Source organism: Rhagoletis pomonella, unplaced genomic scaffold, assembly GCF_013731165.1.
Source record: "Rhagoletis pomonella isolate Grant_MI unplaced genomic scaffold, Rhpom_1.0 Rhpom_scaffold_00003, whole genome shotgun sequence".
In the NCBI taxonomy this organism is placed as follows: Eukaryota; Metazoa; Arthropoda; class Insecta; order Diptera; family Tephritidae; genus Rhagoletis; species Rhagoletis pomonella.
This window is the reverse complement of record NW_023458557.1, coordinates 49,213,689-49,227,526: the sequence shown is the minus strand read 5'-3', so window position 1 is coordinate 49,227,526 and position 13,838 is coordinate 49,213,689. Positions and strand designations below refer to the sequence as shown.

General features: G+C 33.6%; 1 protein-coding gene across 1 annotated transcript in view; it reads right to left on the bottom strand.

The window, feature by feature from the left end:
* LOC118735271 (alpha-N-acetylglucosaminidase) overlaps positions 1–13,838 on the bottom strand; it is a gene marked incomplete in the record, with an annotated part of 182,890 nt that overhangs the window by 2,056 nt on the left and 166,996 nt on the right.

The window sequence follows — 13,838 nt, the reverse complement described above, 5'->3', positions numbered from 1 at the left end:
AACACTGTTTTATCTTTATGCAAATACAAAACCTCAGCTATATATTTTCACTTTTGATACGACCACGTTTAAAGTTCTGAAAGATTATAGACGGATATTTAAAGAATTTGTTAGGTGCTTCATGTGTTACCCGACCAAATTGCCCTATGCAAGCAAACTCCAACCCAAGTAGCATTTGTTAATATTTTTGTGTCCAATTTTCATCTTACGGATGAACATTTCGCTTATTTATGTATGTGCCGCTATACAAATGAGTCTGTTTTCGTGTATTTACCAAACAATTTTATTCCTCCTCTTTCATCTAAATTTTGGCAGCTGACTACAAATATACAACTTAACAGCTGATTGTTTAAACTCGGTTTAACCCAGCCAGATGGGCGTTTAAACTTAGTTTAAACCATAGTAGAAAAAGGAAGGTAGGCTCATGATAAAAAACAAGGTAGTTTCAATAATCAACTTTTTGACGGATACTGAGATTTTTGAAGCTTCATAATTTGTTCATGTTGCTAGCAGCGTTACCATATTTTTAATATTTACAAATATATTAGGGAATTTCGAGATGGGAATTTCTTTCCCAGTAATTGGGTGTAAATATTTAACTCTTCTTAGAAGAAACCAAACAAGTCTAGTACATGATGTACATATGTATTGAAAATATGTACATACAAAGAATGCAATTTTACTTCGAAATACAATGGATAATGGCATATGCACTTACGTTTATGGTATTTCTCACCCCTACCCCAAAACTGAAAATTAATCTATATATATGTATGTTGCGTTGATATTATTAAATGCTTTTATTTAGTAAATTCAACAAACCCAGCAAGATGTCATTTTTCTCATCTTATTTTCATATTTAGTTTTGTTCTCTTTTGACTTTAGATTTGAATATCGTATTCGAAAAAATGTCCTTCCTAAAAACAAAAATGTTTTACAATTCTTTCCTCGATAGTAAAATTTGGATTGTACAATACATTTTTATTTTGGAGATTGTTAATTTTCCATCATTAATTTCAATAAATTTCGAGTTCAAATGCTCCAAAATCTTAAAAAAATCAGCACTTGGTTTATAAAGACCTTCTTCAGATATGCAATTAACGAAAGTAGAATTACTGTCTTTCCCTTCACTCGTCCTGAAACCGAATTGCGCCAGACCCATTTTCGACACAAAGTAACCTGCAAAATTCTCCAGCCCATTAAACTCGACATCGTTAAGTGGACTTATTTTTCGAGAAATTCTTTTTCTTCATGCTCTTCTGTAAGCTATTTAAAAAATTAAAAACTAAATAATCATAGAGACGAAAACCAATTTTTACTTTCGCCTCCTCCTTTACGGATATTGGAATGTCGTTAATTTCTTGAAAGATATTTTGGCTCAGCAACTCATCGTTTATTTGCAATAACAATAACACAGGTCTGCAAAAAAATGGGTTCGGAATGTTCTATAAAAGTGTAGTGTCATTTCCGAAGTAATTTTTTGCGTAGAATCCGAATCCGGGGTTTAAATTGCTCTATCACGTCAGGACTTTGAAATATCCTAACCTAAAAGTGCAAAAAACGCTGTTTTTGCCCATTTTTGAGGTTATGTAGCTACGAAGATTTTGCTCTTCATAAAAAAGTGCGATATCTCAGTGAAAAATAAAGATATTTAAGCAAACTCAACGGCATTTAAAAGAGGAAGACTTATGCTTTAAAATACCACGTTTACTTTTTTATGAAGAGCAAAATCTGCGTAGCTACATAACCTCAAAAATGGGCAAAAACAGCCTTTTTTGCACTTTTAGGTTAGGATATCTCAAAGTCCTGACGTGATAGAGCAATTTAAACCCCGGATTCGGATTCTACGCAAAAATTTACTTCGAAAATGACCCTACACTTTCCTAGAACAAAACGTTGTTGACCTGTGTAATTAATAATTAATTAATGCTAATATCCGTGGTAGCAAAATGTTGAGAACATACAAACCGCAAGTTTCAAGCCATTTTGGTCTCACAAAAGGAAGCGCTGGAAATTGAAAAAAATGTATACCGTCCTCCTTGCAGTGGTATCTAGTATTTTTGCAGCTTCCAAATGCGCAACTCATTTTTCTTTTTATAATTTTATTTTTTATTATTTTATTTTTTCCTTTGTCGATCAAACTATTTTCAGAAAAAAATTTTATTATAATTTTCAATCTGGTAGCTTGATTTTGATGAAAATGTATGTAAATAATCTCAGCAAAAGTCAAATGGCTAACATGGCTGCTAACGTCATTAAGTGAAACTACCTTCCTTTTTCTACCATGGGTAGTTTCACTTAATGACATTTTAGGCCATGTTAGCCATTTGACTTTTGCTGAGATAATGACATTTTCATCAAAATCAAGCTTCCAGATTGAAAATTATAATAATTTTTTTTTTCTGAAAAGATTTTGGTCGACAAAGGAAAAAATAAAATAATAAAAAAAAAAATTATAAAAAGAAAAATGAGTTGCGCATTTGGAAGCTGAAAAATACCAGATACCACTGCAAGGAGGACGGTATAAATTTTTTTCAATTTTGTGAGACCATAAAATTATTTTTTAAAATAATAAAAACAAAAATGAGTTGCGCATTTGGAAGCTGCAAAAATACCAGACACCACTGCAAGGAGGACGGTATAAAATTTTTAAAATTTCCACGGCTTCCTTTTGTGAGACAATAATGGCCTGAGCCCCCTGCGGCGTGAACAAGGAAAGCCATCTAAAATATCTGTATATGAGCCATTCTTTTTTAAGTCAGACGGATTTCGTAAAAAATTTTGTCATGTCTCCAATTCGCTTCATTTTTTTTGTGGGTTCTATACATGAAATAAGCTAACACGTGTTCGAGGAATTTTTGAAGTGAAACTTCTTAGGCGGCGTTATCGCAAAAATGGAGAGTGAAATTTTTAAAACTGAAAACGTTACATGGGTGAGAAGGAAGATGTAGGTAGTATAGGGAAGGGGAAAAAATAAATAAAGCGACGCATGATGGGTACGAGTACCTACATATGTATATATGTATGTTTGAGTGCACATATGTATGTATGTATACATATATATGTATGTACGAACGAACTCATTGCGCATTTCAGCTCTGCCGCTACCAAGCAATATATGTATAAATGATGCAAGCGTGCTTCGCGTAACTACATCCATTCGTACATATGTTTGTATGGAGATATTTATGATGAAGCATGATTCAATAATATAAGGTTAGATAATTATTGACAGCAGCGGTTTGACACTCCTTTACAAAATGTTGCATTTACGAAGGATGGGGAAAGGGGAGGAGTGAGATCCATTGCTGCGAAAATGGTACTAGAATAGTACCCGAAGTAGGCAAATAGTATTGAAATTCCTTTTGTAAATTCTAATGTGTTTGCAGGAAATCTGGCATTTTAAACGAAATGTTAATATATCTACGTGAATTACGAAATTTTTGTGCTATTTAGCCGTAGAAAAACTGCAAAAAGACTCAAAATTATAATAAAACTACTATGAGATTTATGTAAACATCCAATTTAAAAACAGTTTATGTTTTCATCAGTTAAATGTGCTTCATATGCATATACAAATAAACATATTGCACAAAAGCTTATACTTCTATTTCCCAGCAAAGCAACACTTTGTCCAAGTAAATTTGCAAAGAAGCAACACGGTGCCATTGCTAAGGGAGCGGTGCGAGAGAGACGACTGTCAGTTTATCGAACCTTGTATTATTCAATCATGATGATGAAGTAAACGGGCTTCGTTGATGTACTGATGGGCATATGTATGTACTTATTAAAGAGCTGCGCGAAACCTGCTAAAAGGCACACTTTACTACTATGCAGTACTTCCAAGCGGCGTACTACAGGTAGCGTTAACAGCAACACAGAATATTCTATAGCAAGCTGCGCAACAATACACACACTTCACCATTCGAAATAGAATTTCCCAGTAGAAATTTTATGCATACGACATCGCTGGTGGTGGCATGAGCTTGCAGCAGGTATACATGCCAGTATAAATGAACCTTCATTTCCATTTAACACGCATGGTTTCTCAGAGCGTATGCGTACTCTAACCATACACTTTTACTACTGCTGTATTCATACAAAATGCATTAATGGAACGGTATTAAAGCGTTCTTACAAGACATGTATCCCCATATGTAAATGCAACTTTTCTGATACATTTTAATATACGGGGACATACAAAAAAGTAGCACTTACATATGCAAATGCATATCTTGTAAAAGCCCTTTTGTGCTAAAAATAGTATCGCACAACACGTCCGTTCACTAAAATTTTTATACAAGACTGAAAATATCACAAAAATTCCACTTCAAATTTATCAAGAAATGTACTTAAAACAGCGACGACGTACACTCGCTTGCAGTTCGCTAGAATTTGAATTTATTCGTTGAAATTCATGACTATGCATGGATTGTTCACACTAATTCACTCATATAGCAAACATTCTTCATGAATGCATACAACCGATTTCTACTGGGTTGCTACAGCGACGATAGCGCTTGAGTTCTGCGGTGAAGCAAATTGTAAAACCAACAAGTAAGAAAGTCTAAGTTCGGGCGGAGCCGAACATTAAATACCCGGCGCAATTATTAAATATATGTTTTCTACCTTTCCGAAAGCTACCGCTACACGATAAGCCGGGGTGTATAAATTTTGAGTAAATTAGCGTCCTTAAATTTCGAAATATTGCAGTTTCAAGCATTTCTGAAATATACCGTTATATGAAAAGCGGTCGTAATTTAAGTCCGATTTCAATAATTTTCAACGCTTTGCTTTTATGTGGCAAGCACAATAACCATACCGAGTTTGGTTCAAATTGCTCGAACGGTTAGCGAGATACATATATGTGATCATAAGTGGGCGGTGCCACGCCCATTTTCCAGAATTGTATCATAAGCGTATTTCTTGGTAAAAAATTGTTGCAACCATCAATTTTGAATAAATTAGCTTTAATATTTACTGATTTATCGAGGATTTCGTATTTTTCTAAATTACCGTTATATGGGATGTGGGCGTGGTTATTGTCCGATTTTAAAAGTTTTCGGCCATTTGGTATAGTGTAGCAGGACCAACAACTGTGCCAAGTGTGGAAGAAATTGGTGTAGCGGTTACCAAGATATACACATGTAACCATAAGTAGGCGTGGCTACGCCCATTTGCCAAAATTATTTAATATTCTTATTTTTCGTCTAAAACTCATTGTAAATATCAATTTTGAGTGAATTATCTTCAGTAGTTACTAAAATATCGCACTTTTCGTATTTCTGAAAATTACCGTTATATGGGAGGTAGGCGTGGTTATTGTCCGATTTCGCCCATTTTCAATACCATCCGTCCTATGCCCAAAAGAGGTCCACGTACCAAGTTTCGTTAAGATATCTCAATTTTTACTCGAGTTATCGTGTGCACAGACGGACGGACGGACGGACGGACGGACAGACAGTCACCGCTTAATCGATTTCTCTTTTCATTCTGATCATTTATGTATACATTTGTCTATATCTATCTCGATTCGTTTTGCCTGTTACAAACAACCGTTATGTGAACAAAGTTATAATACCCTTGTGCACAAGTGCGCTCGGGTATAAAAAGAAGGGTTGAAGTAAAATAGCGGCAATTCATAGCAAGACAACCGAGTGCACTATGTATGTATAGCAACTTATAACCAATTGTTAGCGCAAGCCACGCAGTTAGCAGTCATCGTCAAGACCGTAATTAATAAAAATGCATATTTTGAAACTGTGTGGTTTTTTTTTGTAAATACATACATACATAGATACATAATATATGTACATATATCTAGGAGCAGGCAAAATCGCAGATGCTAATGCAGCGTTTTTGCTGCATTTAAAATGCAACATTTAGCACTTTCGAACATATGTTTTCGAAGAGCGTTCATGCTACCGCATTTAGCAAATGTACATTTACGCGAGTTCGAAATCGTATGCTTTTGACAAACAGCCGTGTTCCAGTCGCTTATTCAGATCCGTATCTATTACGATCAATTCTCAGGGAAAAGATAATGTGCAAAAACCCTACTGAAAAGGAAACAATAAATTTAAAACCAACAATTCAATACAAAAACTTGATTTGTTTCAACCATAACGAACATTTGTGTATATATTCATTTGTCGGTGCTGTCAATTAAATTTCCTCACTTAATTAGGAAACAAAACAAACAGAGTTGATCACAAATTGATCCAGATTTCTATCAGCATCACATCGATGTTGAATTTGGGTAACTTTTCTTTATCCAAATAATGTAAAATAATAGAAGAAATCTCGATCGGCGATTACTGAAACGCAGCTAGCCACTGTATACGCGAAAAAGCAATGTTGCCACTTTTTCTCATTAAACCATGTTCGAATCGTTGAAATTTTTGAAGATCACAGGGTTGCTTTTAGCATTTAGACTCTTAATGCAAAAATGGATTTGCATTTAGTTGCATTTGGTGACGAATTTTGTATGGATAAATGTACGTTTAGAGTAACATTTAGAGCTAAATGCGCTAAATGTGCTTTTACGCCTAAGCAAAAACAGCCCATAAGCCAAAAACAAGACAAAGAAAAAGCGTGGTAAAAAAGGAAACATATCACACCTCATTTAGGTAAGCAGGCCATAACACTTCTGCACTTTGGTTTTTGTAAAACACTTTAGTATAGGAAGTGCGCGGTCACATATGTATGTACATACATACATACCTGTGTTCGTATGGAAAAGTAGCTTATGTCGAAAGGCTGGCTTTAGTATAAATCGGCATTCGCAGCATACGAATTGCGAATGACTTACGGGCGCTAAGCCGTTAAACAATTTTTAGCAAATAAACGTGCAAGAAATAGTTCCGATGCTAGCAAGTCAATATTCTTTTTAAGTCTCATCAAAAAATTCCTTGTCGTTTAAAAAATAAAGGGAATGCCGCATTATACTAAAGCCGGCCTTTCGACTTAAGCTACTTTTCCATACGGACACAGATACATCCATATATACATTTGGGTATGCACTTAGTCCTTTTTCAGACACGTCAAGTCTTGAAAGCAGTTTTTTTCGCATTCTCTTTTGTGTTTTCTGTTTGCTTCCACACGCGTCAACTTTAATTGAATTCAAGTCTTTGGTTCTTTAAATGGGAAGCAACGAAAAGATCACAAGAGACAAGAAAACTTGAAACGAATTGACGGTACGGAGGTATCTGTACTCTTCCCCTCTCTTCTCACCTTCTTCGCCTACGAACGAGCAGACTTGAAAGCAGTGTTGCCGCGAAACATTTTGAGTGGTAGCTAAATTCAGGCTAAAAAAGGGCTAAAAAAGAGCTAAAAATCGTCGTTGTGGCTAAAAATGGTAGCTAAATTTTTTTACCTACATATAAATATATAAGTATACACGCAAACATTTTCTATAAGTAATGATATAGAAAAACAATGAACTCTGGAAAGAATTAATATTTTATTCAACAAAAAAACTTGTTGTGTAACACATAAAGCATATTAAGGGCCGCCAACTTACCTATTTTAAAGTATAGTTAAATCGTTAATGGATAAGATAACGGCCCAGAAACGTAAAAGACTTACATATTAGGGCTGTGCGATTAATTGAATACTCAAAATTTTAATTAATCATAAAGTAAATAACTCAATCATTCGATTAATTGGAAATTATGATTACTCAAAAGTTCAGTTACTCGAGTAATCAAGATTTTTGATTAACCAAAAAAAAATATATTTGAGTAATTTGCTTTATGATTAATCAACATTTCGAGTAAAATGAGTAATCAACATTTCAACTCTTTACATATGTATAAAGTAGTTAAAGTTCCTTGATACTTTGAAAACAACGTTTCTGTTTTCAAAAATTAAAACGAAAAATTTTTTTCATATACAGAATGTAAAAAAGAAAATAAACATTTTCCAAAGCAAACTCTTTTAACGAGCAAAATTATTTTTTTTGAGTAATCATATTTCAAGTAACTCGATTAATCATCGTTTTGAGTAATCAAAACCTTGATTACTTCAGTAATTGATTAACCGAATAATTGATTAACCAACTTGCTCGAGTAATCGAATAATCGCACAGCCCTAATACATATACATATGTATGTACAGTTTAAAAATTAATTTCTTACATAAACAAAAAAATGAGATCACATAAAGAATACATAAGTACTAGAATCATATCTATATACAGTGTCGGACAATACTAAATAACTTAAATAATTTCAAACTATGCTTCGAAAAATATCCATTTGTAAAAGAAATTTTTAAAATGTTATGTTATAATTTACAAAGAATTAAAATGTCGGTGCTTTATTATTGTCCGACGCTGTATGTATCAAACAATTAAAAGAGTATTCATTTAATGAACTCATAGTAAAATAATTTAATCTATAAACATTTTTTTTTTTAACACATTAAATATTTATATCTATATCAATACTATCATCGCTAAGCGATTCTTCGTCGTTACAATTTTGTTCATTTCTCATTAACCTGATATCATCTGTAAAATCAAAATCATGACAACATTTCGGTACATTTTTTAAGCCATATCTTACAGTTAATAAAGCGTTTAACATTGCAAAATTCATTTTATTTCTGTGCTTATTTTTAACGAAATTTATTATAGAAAACGTTCTGCGTTACTTAAAGGTAAAAGAAGCAACCGATAAACAAACTTTTTCCACCACTTAAGCTAGTGACAAAATGAACAGTTTATTTGCCTTAAAGGAAAGGCGTTCGCTTTATGAGCGAAGAGTTAAATTTATGAAAATCATATAAAAAATTTTAATGTCAATGATGAATAAATTTTGAAAAGGGCTAAAAAAAGGGCTAGGGGCAATTTCAAATTTTTGTGGCCAAAAAAAGAATTTGGTAGCCAAATTTAGCCACCAAAGGGCTAAAACGGCAACACTGCTTGAAAGGTTGACTTGACGTGTCTGAAAGGGGACTTATACAAAGCAAGAAAACGCATGAATTTTCGTTGATTAGCTGTCGCCGCTACTTCCACTGAGTGATGCGCGTACTTCCATTTGAAAAATTTTAGCATCGCATTTGTTCTACTTCAATTTGCTTCTGCTTCAGTTTGATTCTACTTCAGCTTTGTTCTATTGTTCTTTTTTCTATCGTGCGGCATTCATTCGTATGACAAAACCTTTCATGAGTGTAGTAGTTGCTTTGTTATGGGAGTGAAGAAGAGGTACAGTGCTTAAAATGGGAGCTTTATCTAGTGCTTGTGCAGCTGTTTAGTACTTATGGACAGCAATGTTTTCATGTATGTACATATGTTTGAATGGTTGTATATATATTTGTACGTATGTACATAGGTTTGTGTATGTACATATGTTTGTGCCCTGCACTACAGCTGAGCATCAAATACGTGACATGGTGTAACACTTTTTATTTCAGCCACCGCTATCTTTCCAAGTTCTAACGACTTTCATACTGTTGTTGTATATTCTTATTGGTACACCCCTACTCCCTCTCTCATTACGATTTGAAGTGAATCCAACAACAATCAAAAAACCTGGAGACAAAAATGTAAGTTAACCCATGATACAAAAATGTATAAGGTACAATCGCTGAGAGCCAAATTTAGGAATTTTGACGTTTGCTAGAATTTTTGAAATTTTCTCTCGCTGTCATTTCATTTGTTTGTTTTTATTTTCACTCAAACCAAATAAATATATTTCTGTCGAAACAACAAAATTTGAATGTACATACATACAGAGGACAACGGAATTTTCGCAGCCTTTAAAGCAGCAACTAATTTTTCTTCTCTAAATTTTTTCCCACATTTGAATAAAAAAATTTTCAAATCATAAAATTTCATTTGTTTATTTTGAATTTATTTGACATTTGAATCATTTCGAGAGAGTTTAATCAAAATGCTAGCAAACGTCAAAAAAACCAAATGGCGGACGAATTGAGCGATTATATCATGAGTTAAGGCAAATGTTACAGTTTTGCACTGACTCTCAGTTTTGCATTTTACAGTTATCTTTTACTTAGTTCGAAGTCAGATGACTTTTTTCTGTATTGTAATTTTTTCAAGAAGTGATCACCAATAAATAATATGGCTAATCAGGAAACATAAATAAAATAAACAAGCACAATAACCACACCGAGTTTGGTACAAATTGGTAGAACGGTTACCGATATACTTATATGTGATCATAAGTGGGCGGTGCCATGCCCATTTTCCAAAATTTTACCATAAACGTATTTCTTTATAAAGAATTGTTGCAAGCAGCAATTTTGAATAAATTAGCTTCAATATTTACTGATTTATCGAAGATTTTGTATTTCTCTAAATTACAGTTATATGGGATGTGGGCGTGGTTATTGTCCGATTTTAAAAAGTTTCGGCGATTTTTTATGCTGTACCAAGGCCAACCAACTGTGCCAAGTTTGGAAGAAATTGGTGCAGCGGTTACCAAGATATACACATGTAACCATAAGTGGGCGTGGCTACGCCCATTTTCCAAAAATTTATAATATTCTTATTTTTTGTCTAAAAATTATTGTAAATATCAATTTTGAGTGAATAATCTCCAGTAGTTACTAAAATATCGCAGTTTTCGTATTTCTGAAAATTACCGTTATATGGGAAGTAGGCGTGTTATTGAGCGATTTTAAAAATTTTCGGCCATTTGGTATGTTGTGCGAAGGCCCAACAACTGTGCCAAGTTTGGAAGAAATTGGTGCAGCGGTTACCGAGATATACACATGTAACCATAAGTGGGCGTGGCTACGCCCATTTTCCAAAAATTTATAATATTCTTATTTTTCGTCTAAAAATTATTGTAAATATCAATTTTGAGTGAATTATCTTCAGTAGTTACTAAAATATCGCAGTTTTCGTATTTCTGGAAATTACCGTTATATGGGAAGTGGGCGTGGTTAAAGTCCGATTTCGCCCATTTTCAATACCAACCTACCTTGGATTAAGGGAAACCTACATACCAAATTTCGTTGAGATATCTCAATTTTTGCTCGAGTTATCGTGTACACGGACAGACGGACAGACGGACGGACAGACAGACATGGCTTAATCGATTTCTTTTTTCATCCTGATCATTTATGTATACATTTGTCTATAGCTATCTCGATTCGTTTCGGCTGTTACAAACAACCGTTATGTGAACAAAATTAATATACCCTTGTGCACAAGTGCGCTCGGGTATAAAAATTGTGGACTTTGCCACATGAAAATGTTAAGACTGATAAAAAATATAGCCTAAATTGTTACTAAGGACAAAGGAAGTCTGTCAAAAAATATTACAGTCCGATATCTTGTGAACTTAGTAGCAAGTGGCGCTGCAGCCACTACTACAGAAGCGCTTAAGGTATTAAAATTGAATGCAAATCAGTAGACAGTGAGGCGAAGAATTGCCAAATTGAGCGCAAAGGCAGCATAATAGAAGAAAAAAAAAAACAATTTTGATCAAAATACATGCGCGAGAGTGGTAGAATTTTGCTGCATAGCACGAAAACCAGGCCGTTGCCTATTGGGATATGTTAGGCCTTACAGAATGCAATAAAAAAACACATTTTTAAGATTTAATTGAAGGTTAGTTGGTCTGACAAGACTAAATTAATCGCTTTCAGTCGGATGGCCCGGCATGGTATTGGATCAAAGACCCAAATTAAGCCTAAGCGCATCATGTAAGGAAAACTGTGAATCACAGTGGTCGGTCAATAATAGTTTGGGGTTGTATTTCAAAAATATTGTTGGTCCGTTAGTACGCATTATGCGTAAGGAACAGTATCTGCTCATATTTCAACAAAATTCGCAAGATTTAGTCGAAAAAATTAGAGTTTCTGCTGAAAAATCAACCAAAACACGCTGCACATATTCGCAAAGATTGGAACAATAGCAAAAATTTGCTACTTTGAAATGACCTCCACAATCCGAGGACATGAATCTCGTCGAGAATTTGCGAAATCAACTAAAAGCGCGGCGTACTAAGTTTCCAAGTCCGTCCAATGGAGTAAACCACGAACTAAAAAAAAGCAAAAGCGTACTGAACATTGTGATAATAATTATTTTTTTTTCGTGAAAATTGTCAAAAAGTTATTAAAAATATATAAGTGCAAAACTGTAACATATACCTTAATTTACATTTTTGTCTGCTGGTTTTGTTATTGTTGTTGAATTGACTTCAAATCGTTATGACAGAGGAAGCAAAGATGTACCAATAAGAATATACAACAACAGTATGAATGTCGTTAGAACTTGGAAAGATAGCGGCGGCTGAAATAAAAAGTGTTACTCCATGTTACAGTATTGCTCGTCACTGTAAGTGCTCATTTTATCATTATCACTAATTACAAAAGTGCTTATTAAAATACTCATTTTTGTTCAGGCGATGGGATAAAACTGAGCACTTTCCCCTTGTTGGTGTAATATTTTATCTCTTCTTACTAATTGAAAACTTTGATTAATGAAAAATATATCTGCCCTGCTCTAGAAACTACCAAACTGCTTATTTTCGTTTTTATAAACACATCAGTGCTAATGAATAAAGTACTCATTGTTGTCATTAGCAAGTCCTCAGTGCTAATAAACAAACTACTCATTGTTGTCGTTATAAACTCCTCAGCACTAATAATCAAACTACTCATTTTTGTCGTTATAAACTCCTCAGTACAGGAAAAAACAAATGAGTAGAAAATCAAAAGTTTTACTTTTAAAAATGAATTGGTTTATTTAAAAAACGTTTATTGATGCAAAACTCTTATAGTACATTTGTACAAACAAATAACATACTTTGTACATATCGATGGTCCTGTGCAATAACGACACAATTCAAAATTCAAAAAATAAAACCCTTACTACTGTTAAGTGGCTCATATATCTATCTAATCCATGTCGAATCCATGTCTAATATTTAGTACTTACTTTAGCAATCCTTACTGCTTACTTTAGAAAAGGTTGGAACTGGATTAGACGAGGATTACAGACAAGAGCCACTTAACAGTAGTACAGTTTTTATTTTTTGAACTTTGAATTGTGTCGTTATTGCAGACGACCATTGATGTGGATATGCATAACCATGATTCAATAATATAAGGTTGGATAACCTGGCAGTTGTCTCGCTCCCCCATTCTGCCTTAGCCTGTGTTGCCTTCTTTTTTGATTTATAACAACTACTACTAAAATACAAGGAGAAATATTGTCCTCGTTTAAAAAGTTCAACAGGCAACACTGCCGATGTTTTCATCGATTGTTTCGAAGAAATTCATTTTATTATTGAGCAAATTCGAGTAAGTATGGCAAAAAAATCAAAAATAATGGAAATATTTTGAATTACAACAATAATTTACATATTTATTTTGCAAAAAGTACTGTTTTACAACAAGTGCAGCCGTTGCAAGTAAGTTTTGCATGCTAGTATCCCTGTATACATCCACGCATCCACGCATCCACAAATATTAATAAATATATTCTCTTGTGAAGGTCAGGATCATTTGGGTGTCCGTCCACGTTTGCTGGTGCATGTATTTTTACCACTGCAGCCTTTGGGTTGGTCAAGTGAAGCCTCTGCATATTTACAAGTAAGTATACCTTTCCATAAAAGCGAAGGTGGAAATGTTAATAAAGGTATTTTCTTGTGCTGATTGTGACTGATTGCAGAAAAAAGTACACAACATTACAAAAAATTAACATTTTTAAAAAACGAAATGTAATGTATTGAAGACATATTTTTAAAGTTTAACCGATATAATGATTAACAAGACTGATTGTAGAAAAAAGTAAAAAACATTCCACAAAAATTAGAAAAATTAGAAAAAATAACCAAATGTAATTAAATTGCGATATTGAA